At 44.8% G+C, this 12,378-nt stretch overlaps 1 protein-coding gene across 6 annotated transcripts in view; it reads left to right on the plus strand.

Annotated features, from left to right (window-relative positions):
* CHST11 (carbohydrate sulfotransferase 11) overlaps window positions 1-12,378 on the plus strand; it is a 199,226-nt gene that overhangs the window by 165,317 nt on the left and 21,531 nt on the right. The gene's annotated exons all lie outside the window — the stretch shown is intronic.

A 12,378-nucleotide genomic window follows, 5' to 3' on the forward strand; every position in this document is an offset into this window, starting at 1 on the left:
ATACCTCCCTAGGTGCTGTTTTGAACTCATAAGCAACAACACTCACAGCCAGATCAGCAGAAATAAAGGGATTAATAGGGATTGCCTAGCTGAAGCAGACCAAGATCCATCTAGTCAATATTGTGTTTGACAGTGATCATCTAAATGCCTCTCCACACTCAGAAACATTAATGCATTGACCATCTCTTCTTGTTTGCCCCCAGTGCCTGGTATTTAAAGGTATACTGCCCCCTGTACATGGGATTTTTGTTAAACCATCATGGCTAATTGATAGATCAATTTAGACCCCTGCAGATAGATCTTCACTGCACAAGACAGGGAAGGTTGGGGATTGGTTGGGGGAATCACGCATGCCACAATGCTGGGGGGTGGGGCTTGAGTGCACACCCTGCCCCGTCCACACTTTCAGCATTTGCCTGAACACAACCTTTTATTTCTCCAATTTTGAGGAAGAGGTGCAAAAACCATTTTCAGACTTTGCAAGTAATTGTGGTGTCTTGGGTTGCAGATGCGCAAATTTTCAGGCCTGTAACTCATGCAACTGAAATGAAATGAGTTTTTTTATGTTGTGCAAAGTGTGAAATTGCAGCTCCTTGATCTGTAAGAAAATCTGCTGCAAGAAGATCAATGCAAATGGCAAAATGTCTCAGCAAATAGTATTCTTTGTGTTCAGAGAGAGAGAGAGAGAGACTGAGTATTTTGCAATCGCATGCAAGCATGCAGCTTTCAGGGTGCAATTGCATTTTGACAGTTGAGCTTTTAACCGGTGTCAGCCAAGACTTGCCATTCAGCTCTGCATTGGCATTCTTTCTGCCTTTTGCAGAGTCAGGACAGATAAAAAGTATTGGAGGGCTTGCTACAAGCCTGTGGAGAAAATGGAAGGTGAAGCATGAGTGATGCTATTAAGAATTAAATATGTGGCTTTCCATGAGAAACACTATGTGTTAAGTATGAGGTGGTGTGAGGATCTGTCCCCTCCCAGGACTGGAATGCAGAAGGGTTGGGTGAGGTGACATTGCTCATCTGGCTTCCCAACCAGACAGGTGGTTGCTGTGGTGCAAGCATAGTGGCAGTTACCTCTTGGTTATCAGCAGCAACCGCCACATTAGGAAGCCAGGTAAGCAATGCCACCCAGCCCTAGCAACTACTACTGTTGGAATGCAGACAACACCAGCTTTTCCCCAGGGTGATGCAATCCTTGCCCCACCCCCCAAAAAATGGTTCTAGAAATAAATGGTTATGCCAAAGCTTCCATGGACCAGTTCAGCTAAGTCAGGATTTGAAGGAAGATTGTGATATTCTCTTTCACCGTAGCCCTTGTAGGAAGAGAAGCTGTGACGGACATTTTATACTATCAGCCTGGAATGGAAACACGATCTTAAGCATACCCCTAAAGCACGGCAAGTCTGTGGGTGCCTTCTGTGAGCCAGTAAGTTCTGGCAATTACAGTAGGCATACTGTACACTGTAATCCTATTCCAAAAAGCAGAAAGGCTGTCAATCAGAGCTTAGGCAATATGGTTTGAAGGGGGGGAAAGGGGAAAAAAACATATCCTCAAACTTAAGGTCAGTTTATAACTGGATATAGAGTCCTTGTCTTTCACTCGCTCCCTGTTGGTTTTGGGCAAGAGCCATTTAAAGTGCAACAAGTCTGCTTCTATGTGTATCTGCCTCTTCTAAGGAGATCTTGTGTTTTAAGCACAGGTCACCTGGCTTCGTTTCTTGAAGTACGAATGATGGACTCTGACATGCAGCCCTCTCAAGACAGCAGTGGATTTTATATGAGGAGTCATTTAAGGCAGTGATGGACAATCTGTTGGAGCTCACTTTTATAACGGTGGCCAGGTCTGGCCTTCCAATTGGAGACCTCAAGTGTGACGTTAGAGTTAGGGGCCAACCTGAAATGTTTTGATTCTTAGTCTCTCGTGGTCAAAGCAGGCATGACATAGAAGTTCCAGAATCTGATCTTGTGACTTTTTCTTTTTCTTTTTAAACCTTAAAAGTAGATAGTGTGAATTCTGCTATGTTTGGAACAGCAGCATCAGGGAGTGGGGAGGAGCAGGGGTGTTCATCTCTTTCTTCCCACACTGTTTCCCAGATCAAATTTGTCTTCCTTGTCAAAGCTCCTGTTAGCCCCATTTGGAGTGGAAAAAGACAGTCAACATGCAGCTATTTGTATGTTTCTTCTCCAGCAGGGTTAACATGCCAAGTAGTGGCAATAAGCAACAGTAACTCACCTGCTGGGAGGTCCGCAAAGCACCTCTGTTCCACCATGTTATGCGTTACTGAATATGCAGTTTCCCTGCAGTATCTGCCTTGGCATGTAAAGAATATTGGGATATCTGATGTCAGATAGGTGAGGGACTATACTTAGTGGTGGAGTGTAAGCTTTGCACACCAAATTTTCCACTTCAAAGGATTGGGTATATGGCAGAAATTCTGGATGCCACCTGATGGTCAGAGTAGACAGTACCATGCTAGTTGGGCAAAATAGTTTGACCTGGTACAAGGGTGTTTCTTGTGACTTGGAAGTTTATTAGTATCAAGATGTACATCTGTCTCTATAGAAGCGACTTGTCTGTCCATTCCAACAGCAAGGGCTGGCAGACTGGCTGACTGGGCTCCCTTGTCCACTCACTTGCTTACTCCCTGACCAGCCCCAGAGGTAGCATTTGCCTGGAGAACTTGTAGCCAGGGGTGCTGCAACAAACAGCTGTGCAAGACTTTGGGAGGCAGAGATGCAAGAGGGCATCAGAGGAGGGAGGGAAGGAAGGAAAGAAAGAAGGACAGAGGCCATGTTGCCTGTGGCACCCCTGACCATCATTCAAGGCACCCTAGGGTTCCGTGGCACACTGGTTGAAAACCACTGCCGTAGGACAAGGTAGAGAGGCAGGCCAATAGCTACAGAACCATGGACAGCTCCAGATAATGGAGCTTAGGACTGACCAGGATATTTTTATGTCTTCAGGAACAGATCACCCCTCTCAAGTACCACCCCTTCCTTGAGGAGAGGAAGGCTTTAAAGGCACAGGCCTCTGGCTTGGGGCCTACTACTCCTTTTCCTTCTCTTGAACAAGTCCTTCCAGGCTTATTGCTGGTGCTGATGGGTTATCATGGGGCTGTAAGCACTGGCATGGAGGGGGTTGATTCCCCAGTTGGTGTAGACTCTAAGGATATGGACTCTGGAGGTCCCACAGTTCAAGAGCCCTAATCTGGTGGGCTCTGTCTAGTCCTGGTCATGTTGCTGGGATTCTCAAGAAACCCAAATATATGATGCTACTTCCAGTGCCACGGGTCTGATGGGTCTAGCCAGCTTTTGCCTCAGAGTCAGAGCCCAGACTTCTGCTCAGTGTGGGGGTCTCTCTCCCCCCCCCAATACATTTTTATTAAATTTCTTTATCACAACGGGGGGGGGGTCTCATGGCTGTGATACTCACACACAGTTATTTGCCTAATTGTAAAGGCCTGAAAGAGGGCTTCTGTATGAGGCATGCTTAGTCAGGACAATGTGTGTGCTTGTCATGCTCTGTGGAATGTTATATTTTGGTTTCCTGAGAATTCCAGCTTCCAGGGGGGGGGGGAGAGAGAGAGAGAGAGAGAGAGACAGAGAGAGAGAGAGAGAGGAGAGAGAGCTGATCTAAGCAGAACTGAGCACATGTTAAGTTGCATTTATTTAAATGGGAAAGTGAAACACATGCATACCTGTCTCATATTAAAATCAACCAGGATTAAAAGTACTACTTTTTGGCTGGAGGTAATTTTCTAACCTTCATCACTGAAGAGAGCAAAAATTGAGAATATGTCAGTGGTGCCTGCTCCAGGCACAGAATGAAGTAGCCACTGACTACAGCTTTTCATAGCTTTCGGTTCTGACACAGATCCCTGAATGCATTCTCTCTCTTCTTTTTTTAATGGATTCTCATTTTCATTGCTTTTCACACATGCATCTCTTATTCTTTCCTTCCATCTACAAGCTCATGCAACAACAGCAACAACAACTGCCCCCCATACTGTTACCAAGTTATCTAAGTATGCATAACCAGTGACCTCTAAATTTAGTCCATGCACCAATAATGAAGAATATGGTTGTCTAGTACAGAACTCAGGTCCATTAACTGTAGGGTACCCACAATGATGAGTCAGGGGGAAAAGCTTGAGCCATTTCTGAGCAGTGCTTTCTTTTTAAAGGGTTTTTAAAGAGTGGACCTCCTAGTAGATCAGGTGCTGCTTTAAGAAACTAAAATAGCATCTCACAGAGGACAAAGAAGATATCCCCACCCCCATCATTGTCCTCTGTTTATCGCTGTCCTTGTCTAATTATAATAGACAGACTCCACATTGTAGAAATGCATCCACAACATCTGGAATGCTCATATGTTGAGGTTAATGGAGGTTAAGGAGTCTGAAGAGCAGAAACATTCAGTGTAGCCTCAAATTGAGCTTGACCTGAATAAGAGCCATCCTCATCCCCTTTGAGACAAATGCCGTTGTCACCATCACCCTCCTCTCAGGCTTGGGGAGCAAATGCGGCCCTCCAGGCCTCTCTGTCTGGCTCTTGAAGTCCCCCAAGGCCACCCCTTTCACTGACTGCACCTTGATCCTTGATGGTTTTTGCCTGGCTGGAATGTGTCCTTGAACTCTGAAGGTGCCACTGGCTTGTTGGAATAGAGGGGTGGGTGGAACATGATGCAAAAGTAGCATTTGCATTCATTGCTCCACCCATTTTCCATCTAACTATGCCCATCGCTGCCATGTTACTCTCAGAAGGTTGCAGTTCTCTCCAGGTAGCAGTTCCTAAGGCAGTTCCAAGTGCCACTGCCTGTCAGAGCACACAACCCTGGTATATATGGACAAATAATTTTGAGCTGCTTTAAAGGAGGTCTCATGGGCCTCTCAGGTAGAACTCCAAAGGAAGTGCCAGAGCTGGCTGTGAAAAGTGAGCCCTGCTCTAACCAATTTAATTCTTCCTGCTCTGCTTTTTCTTCCTCTAAATTATTGCCTTCTCCAATCTGGTGTCCTCCATATGTCATTGGAATACAGCTCCCATCATTCCTGACCATTGGCCATGCAGGCTGAGGCTGATGGGAGTTGGAGTCCAAGATATGTGGTTGGTAAAGGCTGGTGTTAATTGTTCTTACTACCAAGCTCAGTCTTCTGCTGCAAGTTAAAATAATTTACAATCATCCAGTGGTTCAGCATTGAGGATATGCGCCATTTTGGTCCCACTTAAGGGCTAAGTGAGCCATTAAACATTTGCAATTTGCCTCCATCAATGATAAATTCCATCCAGCATCAGTCTGTGCATTCTTCTGTTGGGTCAGGAATACACCAGAGTGCTTGTTGGTGTTGACATTCTAGTAAAACATTTTAAAGACCTGGCCTTTTGCATGAACTCCAAGCACAGCATCTTACACAGAGTAGCGCAGACCAAAAATAGTAAGTGGTAAAATAAATAAATTAAGTAAAATTATATTTTCGGAGCCACCTTTGCCCGTCGTACAGTTCCTGCAGCAAAAGAGCATCTTTGTATGCTGAGGCAGTTTCATATGTTTGCACAGAACGTTTTTTAAATGTGCTGCAGTGTTAGTGCTAAAAAGGTAATGGGAGAAGGATCCTTTATGATTGGCAAAGTAGCTTTTAAGACACAGACCAAGCCTCAGGAAGACTGTGTAGGCAGCAACTGCTTTCTAAAGCCCTTCACTGTAATTTTCCTTAAAAGATGTAACATTTCATTCTGCAGCGCTTCCTTGGTTACAGTTAAAAAACTGTAAAGGACTACCCACCAACAAACTAGATTTTAAAGCTGTGGCTATCTTGGGAGCTGACTTTTATTCTTAAAATAAAAGCCATCCTTGTTGTTACCTGTGTAACTGGAACAATAAACTGGAAGTCTGCAATGTTCATCCTTTCAGTTATATAGGGCTGTGTGTTTTCTTATAGTGTTTTTATCTGTGTGGTTTCAAGTATATAATGTGCTCTGTGGATATAGACACTTCCATACAGACTGGTTGCCTGCAGTGGGTTTTGAGGTTGCAGAATTTAAAGGGGTTTATTTATAGAAGTGAGCCAGAGTGGTGTATTGGGTAGAGACTGTCAGATTTAGGGCCAGGAGGACCTGGGTTCAAATCCCATTTGTATATATGTTGGCAATTTTTAAAAACAAATCCTCCCGAAAATTTGTAATAATATTCCCCCCCCCCCCAATACATGCATGTTTTCTGCCATTTTTCTTAGAGTAAGCACTTTCACAAGCAATATTCCCACAACAGAATGCATTTTTCTGCATTATTTGCACTAGTACATGCGTTTTTGTGTGTACTTTTCACTAATTTATGCACTTCTGTATGCAGGAGTGCAAAATTCACAGGAGTGAAAATGTCCAAGGGGAGCTGCATTTCAGTTTATGTTTTGCTTTGAGAAGTCCACATTTGGTAGTTCTGCATTAAACTACAAACTGGACAAACAGCTCCCTTGCAAGTAACTCAAGCTGATGCACAACCCGCTCCTCATTTAATCCCCACGACAACCTTGTGAGGTAGGTTAGGCTGAGAGGCAGCCACTGACCCAAGGTTTCCCAGTGAGCTTCATGTGACTGATTGGGGATTTGAACCCTGGCCTTCCAGGTCCTAGTCCCACACTCTAACCGCTATACCACACTGGCTCTTGTCAACTTGGGTCTTTTTTTGTCAGGGCCTTGGTAGAAGATGTAAGCCATAGGACCAGCAAACTGTAAAGTCCCTCCTGGCAGAATAACTTGGCAGCTGATGCCTCCACCTAGCTGGAGGAGGATGCAGCGAGGCATTCGAGACGGTGTCAAAACAAAACTGAGAGGAACATTTCTGAGCAGTGAGGACTCTGTCGGCAAGCGTTATGTCACTGTCACAGACTGATAGAGTTCCACTAGAAAGGCTTCTGACAGCTTTTAAACTAAAACAAGGGCTGAGGGCAACACAAGAGGGAGGAGGAGAGGTGTGGATCATTATATCATGTAGAGCCTCAGGCTGTGCACTTAGACGTCCAACGCTGTTTTTTCCTCTTGCCTATCAAGGACAGGTTGTCCAGTTGAGTAACAAGATTGCAGCAGTATGTGTCACATCCCCGCAAGCGTGTGAGACAGCTAATACAAACTCCACGAGAAGGCTCTAGCAGCCCTGATTCGCAAAGTCATGTCCTGATTTCCCTAGAAAAGAAGTGAAGGGATGAGGCTTTCCCTGGTGGCTCATACGGGCTGAATGAATAAACTCCTGGGAACCTCCTGCCAGAAGGACTCCGGAGGACCTCATCTACCTGTGGACTAAGTAGTGCCCATAGCAGCCAATGGGGCAGCACAGGTGGGGCGGCATCGCTCCCTTGGCTTCCCAACAGTGTGCATCACTGCTGGTTACCAAGGGGAAGGGATGAGATGGTGCAGAACTTGGCACCGTTCAGGCGCAGGAGCTTTAGATTGGCTCCCCTGCCACACTGAGCTCCTCATCCCATCTCCCCACATTGGTGCTTGAAGTTGGAATGCCAGGTGAGCAATGCCAGTCTGCTAGTGCCACCCTGCCAACTGCTACCAAACAGTGCTGGATCCAAGTTTTGTTGGGTTCTTGGGTGAGATACCCTCCCTGCGCTCCCCTCCTTCAGTGAGTCTACCTCCTCATCACCATTGCTGTTTATTTATAAAATTTACATTTCTGGGTCACAGGACCCCAGGGTGGGTTACATCAATGGCTCAGTCGATAGAGGGTGAGACTCTTAATCTCAGGGCCATGGGTTCAAGCAAAAGATTCCTGCATTGCAGGGAGTTGGACTGGATGAAGTTCATGGTCCTTCCAACTCTACAATTCTATAATTCTATGAAAGTACATTACAACAATCAGTAGACACTAAACCACATTTCTTTAAGTTAGATAAAATATGTGCAATCTGTCCATTCTTACTAGACAGGTCACGTTTGGTGCTATGTCTAGATTGATCCTTATAGTGGCCCAATTTTCAGGTTACATTAAACCATAGTTTAAAATGCAAATGAGCAGCGTGCCTGTGTACAAAAGTTGCAGGGGCACTGCTTGGTCATATGAAAGCATAGTCTGTTTTAAACTATGGTTTAACGTGGTGTGTGAAGCAGGCCAGCAAATGGTTTGAACGCTAAAACTCTCAATCTTTCTAATGACTGAACCTTGAAATCTACCAGGAACTGTAGTTTATTTTGTAACTGAAGCTAACTGCACAGGCCATTTTCTATCAAATGGTCTCGGGGAAATTGCCATGAAATTGCTGAAGCAAGTGATTTGCAGTGCAAGAGGCTGAAATAACTTTTTGAGAACAGTGTCAGCAAAGTCCAATTAGGTTCACGCAGCTTCTGATCAGACTTTTCTATGTTCCCTTTCACTTTATTCGGGAATATGATAATAATGACTGTAGCTACCTGTTCATTTGATAACATTGCCTGGATTTCAGAAAGTGGACGCTAAAATGATTTGGTATGAAATAGTCAAAATTATCTTTCCTGTATGCCTGTGAATGGAGTGCAAAGGCCAGGAGATTAAAATCGAAGCGAGAGTGCCTGGCATTATCTCTTATAGTTTACATCATCATTGAAGCTTTTTGGCTCCTGGGAGTTATAAAAGAAACACTGACATTTCCTGTTTTTAAAAAAGGGTAGAGTAGGAAGCTTTTCAGCCCAGATAAATTACTCCTTTGCAATGTAAGCACTGTGGATAATAACCACATTTCCTGTGTAGTGTGACCTGCCTTCTGGGTTTTCCTTTCCGGGGAGTGCTATTATTGCTGCTATTTATTCAGTACATTTATTCACTAAACATGCATTCAGAGTGTTGGGGCCTTGACTGCCGTGATATTTGATTTAAATTCAAAGACTAAATGGTAAGGGCTTCAAAATGCAAACGAAAAAATAAATGCGCAAAAATCCTTTCCACGCCAAGGGCTAAGCATATTTACCGAGCCGCACACTTGCTCAGTGAAGTGAATGAAAACCGTGAATCGCTCGGTGTGGTTCTTATTGTTATGGCAACGTAGACATCATGGAGCTGGGGTTACATCCGCCTAGCTCTTATTTTCAAGACTGGTTCAGTTCAGTGGCAGCGGAACCACAACTCATCAGGAGTCATGTTAGGAGTTTAGGTGGGCAAAAAGTTTGGAGTCCAGGAGGGTTGCTTTATCTTCGGATGTCGTTGCAATAGGCCAACACTAGCAAGGTAATGCAGGTACTTGCATTTGCCATGGGACCACGATCCAGGTTATCTTCCATCAAAGTGCTACCTTTGGCTGATGTTTAGTGAGTGATCTTGCATTGGCTCCTTCCCTTGCATATATAGCCTTGTTTCTCAGTTGGCTGCTTTGGCTAGGCTACCCTTCTTCCAGCCCAACCGTCAAGCCTTCTGTGGCCACCTAATGGGCAGCATGTAGCCACACATTCCTCAGGAAGCGTGGTTCCTGATCATTAAAAATAATAATAATAATAATTTTTAAAAAAGAAATTCACAGGTACAGGAGGCTCTCCACTTCAGACTTTCAGCTTCCATAAACTGGAAGGTGATAAGAACATTGTCGGGTTAGAAACAGCACTCTCCTTCCTCACATATTCATATTAACTGGGATTGGAATGCCTGGAGGGGACTTCTGATGTTGGTGTATCATATTGTGTAGAGGGCAGTTGTTCAGATTTTGTGTCTATATTGGAGTATCAGGGCTCAGAACAGCCTTGTGGCATGTGTAATTTGTTGACCCTCAAAGGAGAACCCCTGGCATGCAACCAGTGTCTCTGTGTGTGTTATGTTTGTATGTATTAGTGATGGCTTTTATCAGTCAGTTTGAAAGAACTTGCCAAAGGAGTTGGGTGTCTTTTTAGAAAATAAGGTCCCTTTCACAAAATGGCACTCAACCACCCTACATTTCCTGAGCCGCCAAAACTGCTAATTGCTTGTGGAATGATTCTAGTGTCGACTCATGGGGCTGCTACAAACCCTTTTGTTTCTTACCATCCTTGTACATGATGTTATTTCTGAGCCTCTACATCTTTGCATTCTCTATCTAGCCACCTTGTCTGCCCTTAGCTGCCAAGATTTTTAAAGCCTCCATAAAACTCAAACACGATTGACGCATCTGAATTCTAACAGGTTTATACATCCTTGTGTATTTGGGAGAGGAGAGGTGTTGAGGAAGTTTATGACTTGGTTTTATGTGGAGACTTGAGGGGAGTGCCCTTCGCACCAGCTTCTGCTAGTCATCTGCAGTAATATTGTTTGTGTTGGAAGCTTCAGAGGACCCAGTTGCTGCCTGATGGTAGCCATGTTGCTGTGGGAGGCAGTCAGGGAACACATTTACCTACTTTTGACTGCATTTAGAGGCAATTTCCAATAGGAGCCCATGAGACTAAAGTCCATGCTGATGCCCCTTGGGACTGGTAGGGTGGAAGGCAAGGAGAACTACAGTAGGAGATGTCAGAGCCACCTAATTCTACTTTCCTGTCCTCCTTCCTGCTGAGTTCAACAAGGGCAGCCCCAAGATTAAGGTGGGAAGTGCCGATAAGCACTGCTACCCCTAGGACTGGTAAGAAGGCAGGCAGGCAGGTGGGAGCTAGCCAGAGAGAGACTGAGTATGGGCAAGGGGCAGTACCCATCTTCCAAAATGGACCAGCCCCTCCACTGGTGCTTCCAAGTGGGCTTGTGGGCTTGATGCTGCTCACGGTGGCAGCGGCAATGGAAATGGGGTGGTATTTTGGTGAGGATGGTGTCATTTGGACTTGGGGGGGGGGGCTTGCATGCATGAGCAACATTGAGTTTGCCATAAGCTGCCATGAGGAAATGCCTGAATACAGTCATCTTTCCCATATCATAAGCATGGAAGACATGTAGTGGGCAAAGATTGTCTGGAAAGGCCTTCAGTAGCGCAAATTCAAAGGGTGGAACAACTATGGACCCCATTCATTCAGTCATTCATTTATAAGATTTCCTACCCATCCTTTGCCATAAGGACCCAGGGTGAGTGTGGGTAGAAACAAGCCCCCCCCCGAACAAAGGCTAAATTAGCATTCACTGCTCCCCCCACTTGTGCTTCCTGCCACACCTGCCACTGGCATGTGGCCCCTGGAATGTTGCATAGAAAGGAAGGTGGCCCTTGTGCTGTACAAGGTTTCCCACCCTTCCTGTTAGCGAATAGATGTTTGGAGTGCTGCCTGCCTCCCTAGAGCTCTGAAGAGCGAGCAGACTGTATCCATCAGGAAAGCTAAGTATTTTGAAATTAAGAATGTGGTGGCATAAGTTTTCTTTTAATAACTTATGGATTTATGGACAGATGTATGTTCTTCCTTTTTATTATTTCCCTTTTTTAAAATTTTGTGTGTGTGTCTCTTATTTGTTAGTAAGAAACAATTTGTAAAAATGTAGGAAAACTAATAAAAAGCATTAAAAAAAGAAAAAAAGAAATCAACCTCCACCAGACTATATGTTGGTTTAAGCTATGCCTCCACCTGTACTCACCCTTCTCTAAGCAGCAAAGCGGAGCACTGGCAGGTTTAAACCATTCAGGTAAATCCAGGACAGTGCTGTTGAAATTGCCTTTCATGGGCAACTGTGATCAATGAAACAGATTTCAATATATAGTTGGATCCAATTAATGGAATAGGCAATGAACTGGAACCATTTTAAACCCAAGTGCTCCTTTGGGCTGGTTAAGATATGGAATAATGTATAATTCCCAAAAAAATGTGGTTGTGGGGGGGTGCCTCTTCAGGAGCTTGGCACAGGTTGTGGACTTGCTAGCAAACTAATTATTAACTTTATCATTAAGTGCCAGATTCATTTTTCTCTTCTCTCTTCTGGAAACGATTCATTCCACGTCTGAGATTAAAGGAAAATCTGCTCTGGTTTTTAATGCAGTGTGTTTCTATGGCATACCTTCATTCGCTTAACACCTAATTTTGCTCATTTAGCGGCATTGCATTACTTTCTTCTTTCCAGCTGCATAGAACTCTCTTGTGTCCCAACATAGACCGCAAAGTGCTCTTAGGTGAGCTGAACCAATGCTTCCACCTCAGTGAGGCTTTCCCCTGAGCATTGTGCAGCTTCCCCCATGGGCGGGACCATAGCTCTGTGGTGGAACACAGACTTTGCATCCAGAAGGTCTCTGGGTTAATGCCTGACAGCCAAAAGGGTCAGGCAGGAGGTGATGGGAAAGGTGGGTCTGCAGCCTGAGACCATGAAGAGCTGCTGTCAATCACAGTAGACAGTACAAGAGGGGAGAGTGTCATTGCACTTGGGTTCTTCCTGTAGGCATCCCATAGGCAGTTGGTTGGCCACAGTGAGAAGAGGAATGGGGACCCAAATTGACCTTATCCAGTAGGGATCTTCTTATGATCTTAAATGGGGACATAGCC

The sequence above is a fragment of the Podarcis liolepis genome (assembly GCF_965112155.1).
Source record: "Podarcis liolepis genome assembly, chromosome: 10".
In the NCBI taxonomy this organism is placed as follows: domain Eukaryota; kingdom Metazoa; phylum Chordata; class Lepidosauria; order Squamata; family Lacertidae; genus Podarcis; species Podarcis liolepis.